Source organism: Amblyomma maculatum, chromosome 8 (assembly GCF_055883805.1).
Source record: "Amblyomma maculatum isolate TAMU_Amacu chromosome 8, ASM5588380v1, whole genome shotgun sequence".
Lineage (NCBI taxonomy): Eukaryota > Metazoa > Arthropoda > Arachnida > Ixodida > Ixodidae > Amblyomma > Amblyomma maculatum.
In genome coordinates, this window is record NC_139351.1 from 1,671,576 (window position 1) to 1,691,269 (window position 19,694).

The following is a 19,694-nucleotide window of genomic DNA, read 5'->3' on the forward strand; positions in this document are numbered from 1 at the left end:
CAACTCTGACACACAAAGAAAAAAAAATCTAGAAGGCACTTTGGACCACTAAAGTGCGATGAGGCGAAAACCATTATAGAGTGGTGGATCGTAGCCCTCGACTACGGCACCTCTATCCCCTCTCGTCTTTCACTCCTACCTTTCTCCCTCTCTTTACGTCGTGGTACATGTGTCCGCGGAGAATTGTGACAGATACTGCGCCTTTTCTATCCTGTAAATCTATTTGAAATGCCGCTAATGTCTGGTATACTAAAGCCTCCTAGACATCTGGGTCTGCTTCTGTCTGCTGTGCTGCAGAGCGGCGTTCGACGAAACGCGAAGTGAAAGGCGCCGGATGGACGCCTCGATCGAAGCTTTGTCTATGCATGAATCGCCTGATGTCGTCATGACCAGTCGTGACGGTAGATGGCGCGCCCATTATGAGGCGGTACAGGGAGATATGGGCTGGCCATCTTTCCAAGTACGGGAAGCTCAGAGTAAAATATTATAAGAGGAACGCCTGAGGACATTGGACGGTAACAGATGGGCAGCTAAAGTATTTAAATGCCTGTACCTAAAAAGCGTTGACTCACAATGGAGGAAAAGAACTAGGAAACTAACCAGTAAGTATGATAGTCACAAGGACGAAGAAATAAAGAGCATTAAGCAACAGGTGAAAAACACAGAAGGGAAAAATTGGATAAATTCGATGGAAAAGAAATAGAGTGTGGAATTATACCGAAAGTGAAAAAGGCAGATCTGGAAGGAAGCTTTCTTTGATAACTCGAGAGGCAGTGCCCTACTTTGTGAAGCTATATCAGGGTGCCTTAGGTCACGCAGCTACAAAAAGAAATATAACAATGAAGATGACGCATGTGCTGTATGCGGTAACTCCAGTGAAACAATTGACCATATTATACTCGAATGTAATGGTATCCATCCGGAAGTTGACGCAGGCGCAGTCACTGTTCCTAAAGCTCTGGTGTTTAGAGATGCCAGTGGCCGGATGAATAAACCGTCATTCATTGTTGCAGGGAGTGACTAAGTACGTTTATGAAACAGTTGAGATCTGTTCCTATACTAGAAGAAATGCTAGTTTTATGAGCACTCGAATGAAGCTCAAATATTTAAAAATTACCACTTGTAAGCTGGGCATGACGTTGTTATTTGTAACAGTCACGCCTGCCTGAGAAATAAGAACAGAGCTTGGTCGTACCGCTGGCTGTTTTCTTGTTCTTTCCTTGAGTGAAACTAGTCACGAGAAATGCTCCTGTCACACTAACGTTTTAAGCTTTGCACCAGTCAGTTTTCATTGAACCAGATGTTTTGTAGAAACCACCAACAAAATCTTTTTGGGCTTTTTTGCGACGTCTACTTTAGGGCCTTTTCACAGCGCCAAAAACGAAGCGCGGTGCTTCATAGAGGATCTTTGATCATGAAAAAAAAAATCAATAGTAAGAACGTTTGAAATTCCAAATAAAATCAGGCTATGGGAGCCGTGGTAGTGGAGGACTCCGGATATTTCGACCACCTGGGTTCTTCAAACATTATGGGGGACACTTAAGCTCCGCCTTTAAAGATATGACGCGCAGTCTAGCAGCCCACTTTAGCCAAGCCGTAGGAATGTCCAGCGTGGCCTAAGCGCAACAAGATGCAGGGGCAGGCCAACAGGCTTTCACCCTCTCATATGAAAAATCATCATCATCATCATCATCATCATCATCATCATCATCATCATCACCAGCCTGATTTACCCACTGCAGGGCGAAGGCCTCTCCCATATTTCTCCACTTAACCCGGTTCTGTGCTTGCTGCATCCACTTGACCCTTGCGAACTTAACCTCATCCGCCCACCTAACTTTCTGCTGCCCCATGCTACGCTTTCCTTCCCTTGGAATCCAGTTTGTTACCCTAAGCGACCATCGGTTGTCCTCTCTTCGCGCTACATGTCCTGCCCATGCCCATTTCTTCTTCTTAATTTCTACTAGAATGTCGGTAACTTGAGTTATTTCTCGGACCCACTCTGCACGCTTCCTATTCCTTAATGTTACCCCTACCATTTTTCGTTCCATAGCCCTCTGTGTTGTCCTCAACTTAAGTAGAACTCTCTTGGTTAGCCTCCACGTTTCAGCCCCATAGGTGAGTACAGGTAAGATGCAACTGTTATATACTTTCCTCTTGAGCGATACCGGTAAGCTGCTAGTCATAATCTGCGAGGGCTTGACAAATACGCTCCATCCTAATCTTATTCCTCTTGTTATTTCCATTTCGTGGTTCGCATCTGCGGTTACTACCTGTCCTAAGTAGACGTATTCGCCTACTACTTCCAGTACTTCGCTACCTAACTTAAACTGCCGTTCCTTCCCGAGGCTGTTGAACATTACCTTAGTCTTCTGCATATTGATTTTCAAGCCTACCTTTCTACTTTTCCTGTCATCAATCATTATCATATGAAAAATAGTTGACAGCAAAACGTGCGCAGCCTGCCAGCTCCTGAGTTGTCACTCACAACGCCATCGCGCCTTGCTTTTCGCCTTCAATAGAAATTGGCCGCCAAGATTCGGTCCCGCTTCCTTGGGTTCTGCAGCCACGAAGGGTCACAGAGGATGTAGAAACTGGCACCGCAACATAGCGGTCCTACGTGCGCAAGATCATCGTCATGGATTCTAGTGCTTACATATAGAGAGTGTCTAGTCTAGCTGGTAATGCTTTTCACGAGGGAACATTGCAAAACCAGTGACAACTCTGAAAAATCTTCTTGAAAATTAACGGCGCGAATGCAGTTATAGAAAGCCGCACTACATTATTCCTGTTTGAGCGAGTTTGTTTCAATGTAATAAAGTTTGAAGAAAAGATCAGCAATTGTAATAGATTACTATTCTTACTCTTCTGTAATTACAGTTGCTTTCCAGGAGCCGTCATTGGCCCAGCCAGGTATATCAGTGACAGGTTACATTTGAAGTGGTGCCTGGTGCCCATCGGGAGAAGGCAGCGTAAGCTGCACAAAATAATTCTGTCCGAATGTAGCTACACTCGCTTCAATGGATCCGGTAAACGACTAGCGCCAGAGACTCGCTCACTTCACGCAGGCCAGCAAAATGACCTAAATGCAACCATCCTCACCAGATTCTTCGTCATCATCATCAGCCGGACTATATTCCCTGCAGGGCGAAGCCCTCTAACCCGGTCCTAACCTGGTCCTCTACTAGCTGCGTCCCCTTGATCCCAGCGAATTACTTAATCTCATCCACCCAACAACTTTTCTGTCGCCCGCCGCTACGCTTACGTTCCTTTGCAATCCACTTGGTTACTATTGAAGACCATCGCTTATTCTATCTTTGAACTATATGTCCTGTCCATTCCCATGTATTTTCGTAATTTCGATTAGAATGCCAGTAACTTGAGTAATTTGTCTGACCTACTCTGCACGCTTCCTATCCCTTAATGCGTTGTCCTCAACTTAAGCAGAATACGTTCCGTTAACATCCATGTTTAAGCACCATAGGTCAGTACCGATAGGATGGAACTGTTATACACGTTCATTTTCAGGGATACCGGTAAGATGCTAGTCATAATGTTTGAATACCTTCCAAAAGCGCGCCATCCAAATCTTATTCTACATATATTCCCTTTATTTCCCTTTCATGGTCGGGATCTGCACCGTCAGTACCTGTCCTAAGTAGACATATTCGCCTACCACTTCAAGGGCTTCGCTACCTATTTTAAACTGCTGTTCCTTTCCCTAGGCTGTTTTGTATTACCTTAAACTTCTGCATAATAATCTTTAGGCCTACCTTTCTGCTTCTCCTGCCTAGATCACTTGGCATTAGTTGCAGTTGGTCCCCTGAGTTAATTAACAAGGCAATGTCATCAGCGAATCGCAAATTACTGACATTTCTCCATCGACCCTGACGCTTAACTGCTTCGATTTCGTGCCTTTGAATACACTCTGTACTTTGAATACACTCCAAGCAAGCTTTAGGGAAGAATCGGGATAAAATGGCGCGCGAAATTTCACGGGCGTACTGGATATAGAAGAAAGAAGACAGATGTATTAGTGAAGCTTCGTTGAGTTTACGTAGAAAAGAATTTACTTTTATTGAGCAATCTTCTTGAGTAATGAAAAGAACGAGTTTATTATCGGGCCTAAAGCTATTAATCTTGGGCCTAAAGCTGTTATTCTTGGACACCTCTCACGTATTGTGGCCATGGTAGTTTAAAGATTCTTTTTTCCTCAAGTACATGGACTTCGTTGCTTCGTAGACATGTTGGAAGGTTACAGTTTGTTCAATACATAGGGACTTCACAAGTGATGTATTTTGGATGGGCATGTTGGCAGGTTATAGTTTTTCAATACATACGGACTTCACAAGTTATGTGTTGTGGATGGACATGTCCTACTGCACATGTGTGGTGGTGGTTATTAGTGTGTGACTATGTTACTATGTGGTGGTCTTTGTGACTGTCCAGCGTGGTATTAGTTTCTGGGCAAAGCAGAGATGTGGAGAAGCAAGTGTGTGTAGAATGGGTGACTGCCATGCTTGGAAGATGTTTATGTTCTGCGGGGAGGAAAGTGCCAATATCCCCTTGGCAAAGAAGAGGGAGATGAGAAGATGTACTTGAGTGTAGAAGAAGAGGAGTGGTGAAGAGGAAGTGTTTTCAGATCCACAGTTGCTAGTGTGCGCGTGTGTTGTGTCTCTTCACTTGTGTTTGTCTTTGTTGCGCCACATTTCTGGATATTGTACACAGCACTCAGGAGATAATGTCTCGTTGCTTAACACCTTTCTTAATTGGATTTTTATCACTTTATGAAGAACTATGGTTGCTGTACAGCCGCTATAGATATCTTCTAGTACTTTCACATATGGCTCACCTACCTACACCCTGATCTCGCAATGTAAGCATGACCGAGGAGGTTTCGACCGAGTCAAATTATTTCTCGTAGTCATTGAATGCTGCGTATAGGGGTTGGTTATATTCCGAACAATTTTCTATCACCTGGTTTATAGTGTGCGTATGATCGATGGTAAAGTACTCTCTCCGAAATCCTGCTTGATCCTTTCGTGTATTAAAGTCTGCGGCTGTCCCGATCCTATTAGCGATTACCTTACTAAATACCTTCTATGTAACGGGCAGTAAGCTGATTGGTCTGTAATTCTTCAAGTCCTTAGCGTCCCATTTCTTATGAATTCAGATAATATTAGTGTTCTTCCATGATTTCGGTACTTTCGATGTCATCAGGTTTTGCGTATACAGGGTGGCCTGCTTTTCAGGCCCGATATACCCTCCGTCCTTCAACAAATCTGTAGTTATCTGACCCTCCCCAGCGGCTTTACCTTTTTTTCATAGCTTCTAAGAATTTCTTAAGCTCGTCCTTCATTACTGGCGAACGTCTGATTGCTCTTTATTACAGCAAATATCATTTTTGTCATGACTACCGTGGCTATTGTAGAGAGCTTCTCGGCTACCTTGATTATCTTGTCCATGCTAGTAATGACAATGCCCGCACTGACCTCCAGTGCATACATGTGACTTTTGCCTATGCCCAATTTCTTCTCTATCGCTTTCAGGTTACGACTGTTCTTCAGAGGATACGTGTTTAATATTCCTCATGTCATACTTTCTTATGTAGACAACCTTGTGCCTATCTCTGCCAGGTTTATCGGCTCTGTAGGGTTGGAGAATTCAAACTGGCGCTTATTAATCAAATCTTTCGTCTCCTTACGTAGTTTATCGGTATCCTCTCAAACAATTCTACTGCCTACTTCTACCCAGCACTCAGTAATGATATCTCTGAAATAGTTGTTCATTGCTTCTAGGGTAAGGTCGGCTTCCTCGATTAGCACTGAATATCTATTCTGCAGCAAGAGCCTGAAATTTAATGTTTTCCTGACCGCTAATCTTCGATGAACTTATTCCTAACTAATCAGTTCCGCTCCCTCTTTAAATGCCGATTAACTCCAGACCTTACCATTCTGTGGTCACTGCATCGCACCTTTCCGATTAACTTTCCGATCCAGCATAATTCCGGGGTTAGAACGCAGTATGAAATCAATTTCCTTTATTCTCTCCCCGTTAGGGCTTTTCATGTCCACTTCCGGTTTTTCCATTTGCTGAAGAAGGTGTTCATGAATCTTCAGTTATTCGTTCAGCAAACTCAACAAGTAATCCCTCAAGCGGAGTCATCCTCGTCGAGCACGCCAACGATCATCACAGCGTGAACTACTCCGGCACATACAGCTTTGCTGGTGCCACAGCAACGACGGAGAGTTTGACGGACGGTGGCGTAGCGGTAGAACATCGGCCTCGCATGCAAGAGGACCAGGGTTCAAATCCCGGTGCCGCGCAATTCCCCACCGGATTAAAAAAAAATAAAAAAATCCGCGTGTCGATGGAATAGTAGCATAAACAGGTTCGGGGTGCGACCTGATGCCGGTGAACACCTCCGGCAACGCACTCCCTCACCAGAACAGGAGTTGGCCACCCTGATGCAGTAATTGGCCATGACCTCTCATGATAAGCTCCATAAAATCCCGGCCCTCAGTCACCAGCGGCTGCGGAACAACTGACCACGGCGGCGGTCAGACCTGTGATGCAGCAGAGGGTGCTAAGAAAGCCTGCCTCCGCTGGACAGGCCGCCATTGGAAACTGACCCTGGCAACGTTTATTGCTAAAACACTAGCCAGTGAAGCTAGTTTAGCAGTGCTCTTACAGGAGCTAGAAGGTATGAAATGGGATGTCATAGGGCTTAGTGAGGTTAGGAGGCCGAATGAGACATATACTGTACTGAAGGATGGGCATGTACTGTGTTATCGAGGTTTACCGGAGAGGCGAGAACTAGGAGTAGGTTTCCTTGTCAATAAGTATAGAGCGGGTAATATCGATGAACTCTATGGTATTAATGAGAGGGTTGCAGGCATCGTAATTAGGCTTAATAAGCGGTATAAACTGAAGATTGTACAGGCCTATGCACCTACATGTAGTTATGATGACCAGGCAGTTGAAAGCTTCTACGAAGATGTAGAATCGGCAATGCGAAAAGTAAAGACGCAGTATACTGTACTAATAAGCGATTTCAATGCCAAGGTAGGAAAAAAGCAGGCAGGAGACAACGCAGTAGGTGACTATGGCATTGGTTCTAGGAATAGCAGAAGGGAGTTACTAGTTGAGTTTGCAGAGCGCAATAACTTACGAATCATGAATACCTTCTTCAGCAAACGGATGAACCGGAAATGGACATGGAAAAGTTCGAACTGGGAGACTAAAAATGAAATCGACTTCATAATGTGTTCAACCCCCGCCATTATGCAAGATGTAGAGGTAATCGGGAAAGTGCGATGCAGTGACCACAGGATGGTGAGGTCCCGAATTAGCCGAAATCTGAAGAAGGAACGCAACAGATTAGTAAGAAAGAAACCCATCAACGAATTAGCGGTGAAGGGGGAGGGCAGAAGAGTTCAGGATCTCGCTACAGAATAGGTATTCAGCTCTAACCGAGGATGGCGACATTACTATAGAAGCAAGGAACAATAATTTCAGAGATATCATAGATAACAGCAGTTTACATTAGGTAGCGAAGTACTGGAAGTAGTAGGCGAATATGTCTACTTAGGACAGGTAGTAACCGCAGATCCGGACCATGAAAAGGAAATAACAAGAATAAGATTAGGATGGAGCGCATTTTACAAGCACTCGCAGATTATGTCTAGCAGCTTACCGGTATCGCTAAAGAGGAAAGTATATAACAGTTGCATCTTACCTGCACTCACCTATGGCGCTGAAACGTGAAGGCTAACCAAGAGAGTTCTACCTAAGTTGAGGACAACCAAGAGGGCTATGGAACGAAAAATGGTAGGGGTAACATTAAGAAATAGGAAGCGTGCAGAGTGGGTCAGAGAAATAACTCAAGTTACCGACATTCTAGTAGAAATTAAGAAGAAGAAATGGGCATGGGCAGGACATGTAGCGCGAAGAGAGGACAGCCGATGGTCGCTTAGGGTAACAAACTGGATTCCAAGGGAAGGAAAGCGTAGCAGGGGGCGGCAGAACGTTAGGTGGGCGGATGAGATTAAGAAGTTCGCAGGGATCAAGTGGATGCAGCTAGCACAGAACCGGGTTAAGTGGAGAAATATGGGAGAGGCCTTCGCCCTGCAGTGGGTATAGTCAGGCTGGTGATGATGATGATGAGCAGGCAAGCCATCTCCGTATATTTGGAAAGCCTAGTACCAGAAGAGATCAAAGACGTGAGGATAAACCCCTGTGCGAACGCCATTGCCATTGATGTGAAGGAGCGAAATGCACTATACAGTTTGTCCGGCATCGTTAAAGTCGGCAATATTAACTTAAGCCCTCGTAAGCCCGAGAGCGGAACTACGGCTGGCGTAATTTACAATGTTGGCATCGTCATCTGTGACGCCGATTGGCCTATCTTAATCAAGCCGGTGACCAATGGCATCTCAATAACCCGAGTTCAGTGCCTAGGAAACTCTACATGCATCAAGCTGGCTTTTAAGGCTGACTGCACACCATCGAACGTGAAGGTTGGGCACCTTCGACACCCAGTTCTACCTTTCGTGCCTATGCCTTTACAGTGCAGAAAGTGTATGGGGATAGGCCATGTGAGTACTGTGTAAAAACGCCATCGTGTGTCTGAGATGCTTCGAGCCACACAGCGGTGACATCTGCCGCACCACTACCTTAATGTGCGCCAACTGCCGTGGCCCTCACGAGTCTTCATCTAGAGATGGTCACCATATGAAGACTGAGCGGGCGGTATTGAAGAAAATGGCGCGGTACCATTCTACGGACAAAGAAGCCGCTGCTAAGTTACGGCAACATCGTTCACGCCTCCGAAGGTCGTCGAAGAAACGCATAACCTTTCAAGCCAAACTCCCAACTGCCACTGCAACTGTTCCCACTTCGCCAATAGTCATACTAAACGAAGCGAACCCGATGTCTGATGACGGTGGACCTGCTGCACCAGAAAAAATGTGGCCACTACTATCAAAGTCTTTTACAACCACCGGGGATGGAACATTGCCGCACTCCAAGCGTCCAACGCCTAGGACTGATCGAGCCAAAACACATGCTCCGGACCATGACGAAGACCTGCAAGTGATCGAAATGCTCACGCTACTCGTGAATTTCATGCGTGCTCTTATTTCCGACCTGCGCACGCCAGCAGCACACAAGGCACTGCAAGTATTGGATGCGCTGCATACGATTCTTGTGCCTCTACAGTAGAAGGCATCATTTCTTCGCCGAATAAATATTTTCAAAAGAAAGGCAAGCAAACTTTTATTTTTCAGTGCAGTGACCGTGGGCTCCAGTCCAGAAGTTCAAATATTCGACAGTAGTTTACAGATATCACTTCCACATTTTGGTTACTTGTGACCCGAATGTAACAAAATTTTGCAATTATCCGGTTATGATGCATTTGCATCGCCAACACGCACCAGAACCAGCGAGGTCATCATTTACATTCGGCGTGAACTTATATATGTGCTTCATTCGGTTCCCCCAACAACGAGAATATGTTTGCTTGAATATGAAGAGCCGGGACTTCACGTTTACTCTTGTGGCTGTGTACTTGGCACACGCGAACCGCTTTGACGCTGAAAGTTGAGTTCTTTGACGGCAGTCACATCAGCAACGTGGATAATTATAGGTGGTTGCGATGCTCACCACACCAACATGGTGTAGTGTTCGAATGAATTTAAGGGGAAAAAGCTTGTGTAGGGCAGAGCGTAGATACAGACGCACAAAGTCGTACCTTGACCTCAGAGAAGCAAAGCACACGCACAAGAAGATTTAGCGCAGAAATCAAGGCCTGCAGACACGACGCTGGTGATCCTTTTGTGAAAAGCAAGATCCAGGCAAGCCTTTGTCACGCGTTTGGAGTGTCAAACGTGGCCTTCGCACGTCCCCTCTACAGTGTCTTTTGTTTTCGTCAGCCTCGTGCAAGGCGCAGAGCCATCCCGTAGCCATGTGCGGTCCTCAGCATGCGATCATACGTTCAGGAACTCTTGTCTTAGACGTCTTCACCTCGACTACTGCCACCGCCTGTACACTGAACGTCTGTACATCAAAGGAGTGCTGGGGTACTTTTTAATATGGTAACAGAGTACAGCTGCAAGAAGCTCTCAGGCAAGAAAATATTCGGATCGACCCTGGCTGCGCCGCTTATCACCTGAACCTTAAAGCATCAAGTTGCCTGCAGCATCATCAGCAACGCGCCTGCGCGTAATCGCAAGCCTCGCGGTTAAAAGCCCAGCAGGAAGCACCTTCGCATCAGTTGGCAGCAGCAACTACAGCCGCATGCACGCACATTGAGCCTTTCCTTTCCTCCTACGCAGGTAAGAAAGTACAGCTGCAGGAAGCTCTCCGGCAAGAAAATTCACGGATCGACCCTGGCTGCGCCGCTCATCACCTGAGCCTTAAAGCATCAAGTTGTCGGCAGCATCTTCAGCAACGCCCCTGCGAGTAATAGTAAGCCTCACGGTTAAAAGCCCAGCAGGAAGCACCTTCACATAAGTTGACAGCAGCAGTTCCGGCCGCATGCACGCACATTGAGCCTTCCCTTTCCGCCTACGCAGGTAAGAGTACAGCTGCAAGAAGCTCTCCGGCGAGAAAATTTTCGGATTGACCGTAGCTGCGCCGCTTACCACTTGAGCCTTAAAGCGTCAGGTTGTCTGCAGCATCTTCAGCAACGCCCCTGAGCGTAATACTAAGCCTCACGGTTAAAAGCCCAGCAGGAAGCACCTTCACATCAGTTGGCAGCAGCAGCTACGGCCGCATGTACGCACATTGAGCTTTTCCTTTCCGCCTACGCAGGTAAGAGTACAGCTGCAAGAAGCTCTCCGGCAAAAAAATTTTCGGATCGACCGTGGCTGCGCTGCTTATCATCTGAGCCTTAAAGCATCAGGTTGTCTGCAGCATCTTCAGCAACGCCCCTGAGCGTAATACTAAGCCTCACGGTTAAAAGCCCAGCAGGAAACACCTTCACATCAGTTGGCAGCAGCAGTTGCGCCGCATGCACGCACAATGAGCCTTTCCTTTCCGCCTACGCAGGTAAGAGAGTACAGCTGCAAGAAGCTCTCCGGCAAGAACATTTTCGGATCGACCCTGGCTGCGCCGCTTATCACATGAGCATTAAAGAATCCAGGTTGTCTGCAGCATCTTCATCAACGCCCCTGCGCGTAATAGTAAGCCTAACGGTTAGAAGCCCAGCAGGAAGCACCTTCACATCAGTTGGCAGCAGCAGTTGCGGCCGCATGCACGCACAACGACCCTTTCCTTTCCGCCTACGCAGGTAAGAGAGCACAGCTGCAAGAAGCTCTCCGGAAAGAAAATTTTCGGATCGACCCTGGCTGCGCCGCTTATCACCTGAGCCTTAAAGCATCAAGTTGTCGACAGCATCTTTAGCAACGCCCCTGCGCGTAATAGTAAGCCTCGCGGTTATAATCCCAGCAGGAAGCACCTTCACATCAGTTGACAGCAGCAGTTCCGGCCGCATGCACGCACATTGAGCCTTCGCTTTCCGCCTACGCAGGCAAGAAAGTACAGCTGCAGGAAGCTCTTCGGCAAGAAAATTCACGGATCGACCCTGGCTGCACCGCTCATCACCTGAGCCTTAAAGCATCAAGTTGTCGGCAGCATCTTCAGCAACGCCCCTGCGCGTAATAGTAAGCCTCACGGTTAAAAGCCCAGCAGGAAGCACCTTCACATCAGTTGACAGTAGCAGTTCCAGCCGCATGCACGCACATTGAGCCTTCCCTTTCCGCCTACGCAGGCAAGAAAGTACAGCTGCAGGAAGCTCTCCGGCAAAAAAATTCACGGATCGACCCTGGCTGCGCCGCTTATCACCTGAGCCTTAAAGCATCAAGTTGTCGGCAGCATCTTTAGCAACGCCTCTGCGCGTAATAGTAAGCCTCACGGTTAAAAGCCCAGCAGGAAGCACCTTCACATCAGTTGACAGTAGCAGTTCCGGCCGCATGCACGCACATTGAGCCTTCCCTTTCCGCCTACGCAGGCAAGAAAGTACAGCTGCAGGAAGCTCTCCGGAAAGAAAATTTTCGGATCGACCCTGGCTGCGCCGCTTATCACCTGAGCCTTAAAGCATCAAGTTGTCGACAGCATCTTTAGCAACGCCCCTGCGCGTAATAGTAAGCCTCGCGGTTATAATCCCAGCAGGAAGCACCTTCACATCAGTTGACAGTAGCAGTTCCGGCTGCATGCACGCACATTGAGCCTTCCCTTTCCGCCTACGCAGGCAAGAAAGTACAGCTGCAGGAAGCTCTCCGGCAAGAAAATTCACGGATCGACCCTGGCTGCGCCGCTCATCACCTGAGCCTTAAAGCATCAATTTGTCGGCAGCATCTTCAGCAACGCCCCTCCGCGTAATAGTAAGCCTTACGGTTAAAAGCCCAGCAGGAAGCACCTTCACATCAGTTGACAGTAGCAGTTCCGGCCGCATGCACGCACATTGAGCCTTCCCTTTCCGCCTACGCAGGCAAGAAAGTACAGCTGCAGGAAGCTCTCCGGCAAGAAAATTCACGGATCGACCCTGGCTGCGCCGCTTATCACCTGAGCCTTAAAGCATCAAGTTGTCGGCAGCATCTTCAGCAACGCCCCTGCGCGTAATAGTATGCCTCACGGTTAAAAGCCCAGCAGGAAGCACCTTCACATCAGTTGACAGTAGCAGTTCCGGCCGCATGCACGCACATTGAGCCTTCCCTTTCCGCCTACGCAGGCAAGAAAGTACAGCTGCAGGAAGCTCTCCGGCAAGAAAATTCACGGATCGACCCTGGCTGCGCCGCTCATCACCTGAGCCTTAAACATCAAGTTGTCGGCAGCATCTTCAGCAACGCCCCTGCGCGTAATAGTAAGCCTCACGGTTAAAAGCCCAGCAGGAAGCACCTTCACATCAGTTGACAGTAGCAGTTCCGGCCGCATGCACGCACATTGAGCCTTCCCTTTCCGCCTACGCAGGCAAGAAAGTACAGCTGCAGGAAGCTCTCCGGCAAGAAAATTCACTGATCGACCCTGGCTGCGCCGCTCATCACCTGAGCCTTAAAGCATCAAGTTGTCGGCAGCATCTTCAGCAGCGCCCCTGCGCGTAATAGTAAGCCTCACGGTTAAAAGCCCAGCAGGAAGCACCTTCACATCAGTTGACAGTAGCAGTTCCGGCCGCATGCACGCACATTGAGCCTTCCCTTTCCGCCTACGCAGGCAAGAAAGTACAGCTGCAGGAAGCTCTCCGGCAAGAAAATTCACGGATCGACCCTGGCTGCGCCGCTTATCACCTGAGCCTTAAAGCATCAAGTTGTCGGCAGCATCTTTAGCAACGCCTCTGCGCGTAATAGTAAGCCTCACGGTTAAAAGCCTAGCAGGAAGCACCTTCACACCAGCTGGCAGCAGCAACTACGGCCGCATGCACGCACATTGAGCCTTCCCTTTCCGCCTACGCAGGTAAGAGTACAGCTGCAAGAAGCTCTCCGGCAAAAAAATTTTCGGATCGACCCTGGCTGCGCCGCTTATCACCTGAGCCTTAAAGCGTCAAGTTGTCGGCAGCATCCTTAGCAACGCACCTGCGCGTAATAGTAAGCCTCACGGTTAAAAGCCTAGCAGGAAGCACCTTCACACCAGCTGGCAGCAGCAACTACGGCCGCATGCACGCACATTGAGCCTTCCCTTTCCGCCTACGCAGGTAAGAGTACAGCTGCAAGAAGCTCTCCGGCAAGAAAATTTTCGGATCGACCCTGGCTGCGCCGCTTATCACCTGAGCCTTAAAGCGTCAAGTTGTCGGCAGCATCCTTAGCAACGCACCTGCGCGTAATAGTAAGCCTCACGGTTAAAAGCCTAGCAGGAAGCACCTTCACACCAGTTGGCAGCAGCAACTACGGCCGCATGCACGCACATTGAGCCTTTCCTTTCCGCCTACGCAGGCAAGAAAGTACAGTTGCAGGAAGCTCTCTGGCAAGAAAATTCACGGATCGACCCTGGCTGCGCCGCTCATCACCTGAGCCTTAAAGCATCAAGTTGTCGGCAGCATCTTCAGCAACGCCCCTGCGCGTAATAGTAAGCTTCACGGTTAAAAGCCCAGCAGGCAGCACCTTCACATCAGTTGACAGTAGCAGTTCCGGCCGCATGTGCGCACATTGAGCCTTCCCTTTCCGCCTACGCAGGTAAGAGTACAGCTGCAAGAAGCTCTCCGGCAAGAAAATTCACGGATCGACCCTGGCTGCGCCGCTTATCACCTGAGCCTTAAAGCATCAAGTTGTCGGCAGCATCTTCAGCAACGCCCCTGCGCGTAATAGTAAGCCTCACGGTTAAAAGCCCAGCAGGAAGCACCTTCACATCAGTTGACAGTAGCAGTTCCGGCCGCATGCACGCACATTGAGCCTTCCCTTTCCGCCTACGCAGGCAAGAAAGTACAGCTGCAGGAAGCTCTCCGGCAAGAAAATTCACGGATCGACCCTGGCTGCGCCGCTCATCACCTGAGCCTTAAAGCATCAAGTTGTCGGCAGCATCTTCAGCAACGCCCCTGCGCGTAATAGTAAGCCTCACGGTTAAAAGCCCAGCAGGAAGCACCTTCACATCAGTTGACGGTAGCAGTTCCGGCCGCATGCACGCACATTGAGCCTTCCCTTTCCGCCTACGCAGTCAAGAAAGTACAGCTGCAGGAAGCTCTCCGGCAAGAAAATTCACGGATCGACCCTGGCTGCGCCGCTCATCACCTGAGCCTTAAAGCATCAAGTTTTCGGCAGCATCTTCAGCAGCGCCCCTGCGCGTAATAGTAAGCCTCACGGTTAAAAGCCCAGCAGGAAGCACCTTCACATCAGTTGACAGTAGCAGTTCCGGCCGCATGCACGCACATTGAGCCTTCCCTTTCCGCCTACGCAGGCAAGAAAGTACAGCTGCAGGAAGCTCTCCGGCAAGAAAATTCACGGATCGACCCTGGCTGCGCCGCTTATCACCTGAGCCTTAAAGCATCAAGTTGTCGGCAGCATCTTTAGCAACGCCTCTGCGGGTAATAGTAAGCCTCACGGTTAAATGCCTAGCAGGAAGCACCTTCACACCAGCTGGCAGCAGCAACTACGGCCGCATGCACGCACAGTGAGCCTTCCCTTTCCGCCTACGCAGGTAAGAGTACAGCTGCAAGAAGCTCTCCGGCAAGAAAATTTTCAGATCGACCCTGGCTGCGCCGCTTATCACCTGAGCCTTAAAGCGTCAAGTTGTCGGCAGCATCCTTAGCAACGCACTTGCGCGTAATAGTAAGCCTCACGGTTAAAAGCCTAGCAGGAAGCACCTTCACACCAGCTGGCAGCAGCAACTACGGCCGCATGCACGCACATTGAGCCTTCCCTTTCCGCCTACGCAGGTAAGAGTACAGCTGCAAGAAGCTCTCCGGCAAGAAAATTTTCGGATCGACCCTGGCTGCGCCGCTTATCACCTGAGCCTTAAAGCGTCAAGTTGTCGGCAGCATCCTTAGCAACGCACTTGCGCGTAATAGTAAGCCTCACGGTTAAAAGCCTAGCAGGAAGCACCTTCACACCAGTTGGCAGCAGCAACTACGGCCGCATGCACGCACCTTGAGCCTTCCCTTTCCGCCTACGCAGGCAAAAAAGTACAGCTGCAGGAAGCTCTCCGGCAAAAAAATTCACGGATCGACCCTGGCTGCGCCGCTCATCACCTGAGCCTTAAAGCATCAAGTTGTCGGCAGCATCTTCAGCAACGCCCTTGCGCGTAATAGTAAGCCTCACGGTTAAAAGCCCAGCAGGAAGCACCTTCACATCAGTTGACAGTAGCAGTTCCGGCCGCATGCACGCACATTGAGCCTTCCCTTTCCGCCTACGCAGGCAAGAAAGTACAGCTGCAGGAAGCTCTCCGGCAAGAAAATTCACGGATCGACCCTGGCTGCGCCGCTCATCACCTGAGCCTTAAAGCATCAAGTTGTCGGCAGCATCTTCAGCAGCGCCCCTGCGCGTAATAGTAAGCCTCACGGTTAAAAGCCTAGCAGGAAGCACCTTCACATCAGTTGACAGTAGCAGTTCCGGCCGCATGCACGCACATTGAGCCTTCCCTTTCCGCCTACGCAGGCAAAAAAGTACAGCTGCAGGAAGCTCTCCGGCAAGAAAATTCACGGATCGACCCTGGCTGCGCCGCTTATCACCTGAGCCTTAAAGCATCAAGTTGTCGGCAGCATCTTCAGCAGCGCCCCTGCGCGTAATAGTAAGCCTCACGGTTAAAAGCCTAGCAGGAAGCACCTTCACATCAGTTGACAGTAGCAGTTCCGGCCGCATGCACGCACATTGAGCCTTCCCTTTCCGCCTACGCAGGCAAGAAAGTACAGCTGCAGGAAGCTCTCCGGCAAGAAAATTCACGGATCGACCCTGGCTGCGCCGCTTATCACCTGAGCCTTAAAGCATCAAGTTGTCGGCAGCATCTTTAGCAACGCCTCTGCGCGTAATAGTAAGCCTCACGGTTAAAAGCCTAGCAGGAAGCACCTTCACACCAGCTGGCAGCAGCAACTACGGCCGCATGCACGCACATTGAGCCTTCCCTTTCCGCCTACGCAGGTAAGAGTACAGCTGCAAGAAGCTCTCCGGCAAGAAAATTTTCGGATCGACCCTGGCTGCGCCGCTTATCACCTGAGCCTTAAAGCGTCAAGTTGTCGGCAGCATCCTTAGCAACGCACCTGCTCGTAATAGTAAGCCTAACGGTTCAAAGCCTAGCAGGAAGCACCTTCACACCAGTTGGCAGCAGCAACTACGGCCGCATGCACGCACATTGAGCCTTTCCTTTCCGCCTACGCAGGCAAGAAAGTAAACTGCAGGAAGCTCTCCGGCAAGAAAATTCACGGATCGACCCTGGCTGCGCCGCTCATCACCTGAGCCTTAAAGCATCAAGTTGTCGGCAGCATCTTCAGCAACGCCCCTGCGCGTAATAGTAAGCTTCACGGTTAAATGCCCAGCAGGCAGCATCTTCACATCAGTTGACAGTAGCAGTTCCGGCCGCATGCACGCACATTGAGCCTTCCCTTTCCGCCTACGCAGGTAAGAGTACAGCTGCAAGAAGCTCTCCGGCAAGAAAATTTTCGGATCGACCCTGGCTGCGCCGCTTATCACCTGAGCCTTAAAGCGTCAAGTTGTCGGCGGCATCTTTAGCAACGCCTCTGCGCGTAATAGTAAGCCTCACGGTTAAAAGCCTAGCAGGAATCACCTTCACACCAGTTGGCAGCAGCAACTACGGCCGCATGCACGCACATTGAGCCTTCCCTTTCCGCCTACGCAGGTAAGAGTACAGCTGCAAGAAGCTCTCCGGCGAGAAAATTTTCGGATCGACCGTAGCTGCGCCGCTTATCACCTGAGCCTTAAAGCATCAAGTTGTCGGCAGCATCTTTAGCAACGCCTCTGCGCGTAATAGTAAGCCTCACGGTTAAATGCCTAGCAGGAAGCACCTTCACACCAGCTGGCAGCAGCAACTACGGCCGCATGCACGCACATTGAGCCTTCCCTTTCCGCCTACGCAGGTAAGAGTACAGCTGCAAGAAGCTCTCCGGCAAGAAAATTTTCGGATCGACCCTGGCTGCGCCGCTTATCACCTGAGCCTTAAAGCGTCAAGTTGTCGGCAGCATCCTTAGCAACGCACCTGCGCGTAATAGTAAGCCTCACGGTTAAAAGCCTAGCAGGAAGCACCTTCACACCAGCTGGCAGCAGCAACTACGGCCGCATGCACGCACATTGAGCCTTCCCTTTCCGCCTACGCAGGTAAGAGTACAGCTGCAAGAAGCTCTCCGGCAAGAAAATTTTCGGATCGACCCTGGCTGCGCCGCTTATCACCTGAGCCTTAAAGCGTCAAGTTGTCGGCAGCATCCTTAGCAACGCACCTGCGCGTAATAGTAAGCCTCACGGTTAAAAGCCTAGCAGGAAGCACCTTCACACCAGTTGGCAGCAGCAACTACGGCCGCATGCACGCACATTGAGCCTTTCCTTTCCGCCTACGCAGGCAAGAAAGTACAGCTGCAGGAAGCTCTCCGGCAAGAAAATTCACGGATCGACCCTGGCTGCGCCGCTTATCACCTGAGCCTTAAAGCATCAAGTTGTCGGCAGCATCTTCAGCAACGCCCCTGCGCGTAATAGTAAGCCTCACGGTTAAAAGCCCAGCAGGAAGCACCTTCACATCAGTTGACAGTAGCTGTTCCGGCCGCATGCACGCACATTGAGCCTTCCCTTTCCGCCTACGCAGGCAAGAAAGTACAGCTGCAGGAAGCTCTCCGGCAAGAAAATTCACGGATCGACCCTGGCTGCGCCGCTCATCACCTGAGCCTTAAAGCATCAAGTTGTCGGCAGCATCTTCAGCAACGCCCCTGCGCGTAATAGTAAGCCTCACGGTTAAAAGCCCAGCAGGAAGCACCTTCACATCAGTTGACAGTAGCAGTTCCGGCCGCATGCACGCACATTGAGCCTTCCCTTTCCGCCTACGCAGGCAAGAAAGTACAGCTGCAGGAAGCTCTCCGGCAAGAAAATTCACGGATCGACCCTGGCTGCGCCGCTCATCACCTGAGCCTTAAAGCATCAAGTTGTCGGCAGCATCTTCAGCAGCGCCCCTGCGCGTAATAGTAAGCCGCACGGTTAAAAGCCCAGCAGGAAGCACCTTCACATCATTTGACAGTAGCAGTTCCGGCCGCATGCACGCACTTTGAGCCTTCCCTTTCCGCCTACGCAGGCAAGAAAGTACAGCTGCAGGAAGCTCTCCGGCAAGAAAATTCACGGATCGACCCTGGCTGCGCCGCTTATCACCTGAGCCTTAAAGCATCAAGTTGTCGGCAGCATCTTTAGCAACGCCTCTGCGCGTAATAGTAAGCCTCACGGTTAAATGCCTAGCAGGAAGCACCTTCACACCAGCTGGCAGCAGCAACTACGGCCGCATGCACGCACATTGAGCCTTCCCTTTCCGCCTACGCAGGTAAGAGTACAGCTGCAAGAAGCTCTCCGGCAAGAAAATTTTCGGATCGACCCTGGCTGCGCCGCTTATCACCTGAGCCTTAAAGCGTCAAGTTGTCGGCAGCATCCTTAGCAACGCACCTGCGCGTAATAGTAAGCCTCACGTTTAAAAGCCTAGCAGGAAGCACCTTCACATCAGTTGACAGTAGCAGTTCCGGCCACATGCACGCACATTGAGCCTTCCCTTTCCGCCTACGCAGGCAAGAAAGTACAGCTGCAGGAAGCTCTCCGGCAAGAAAATTCACGGATCGACCCTGGCTGCGCCGCTTATCACCTGAGCCTTAAAGCATCAAGTTGTCGGCAGCATCTTCAGCAACGCCCCTGCGCGTAATAGTAAGCCTCACGGTTAAAAGCCCAGAAGGAAGCACCTTCACATCAGTTGACAGTAGCAGTTCCGGCCGCATGCACGCACATTGAGCCTTCCCTTTCCGCCTACGCAGGCAAGAAAGTACAGCTGCAGGAAGCTCTCCGGCAAGAAAATTCACGGATCGACCCTGGCTGCGCCGCTCATCACCTGAGCCTTAAAGCATCAAGTTGTCGGCAGCATCTTCAGCAGCGCCCATGCGCGTAATAGTAAGCCTCACGGTTAAAAGCCCAGCAGGAAGCACCTTCACATCAGTTGACAGTAGCAGTTCCGGCCGCATGCACGCACATTGAGCCTTCCCTTTCCGCCTACGCAGGTAAGAGTACAGCTGCAAGAAGCTCTCC

At 49.9% G+C, this 19,694-nt stretch overlaps 1 protein-coding gene across 3 annotated transcripts in view; it reads right to left on the reverse strand.

Annotated features, from left to right (window-relative positions):
* LOC146180432 (receptor-type tyrosine-protein phosphatase T-like) overlaps positions 1–19,694 on the reverse strand; it is a 680,195-nt gene that overhangs the window by 599,676 nt on the left and 60,825 nt on the right. The window lies entirely within an intron of this gene.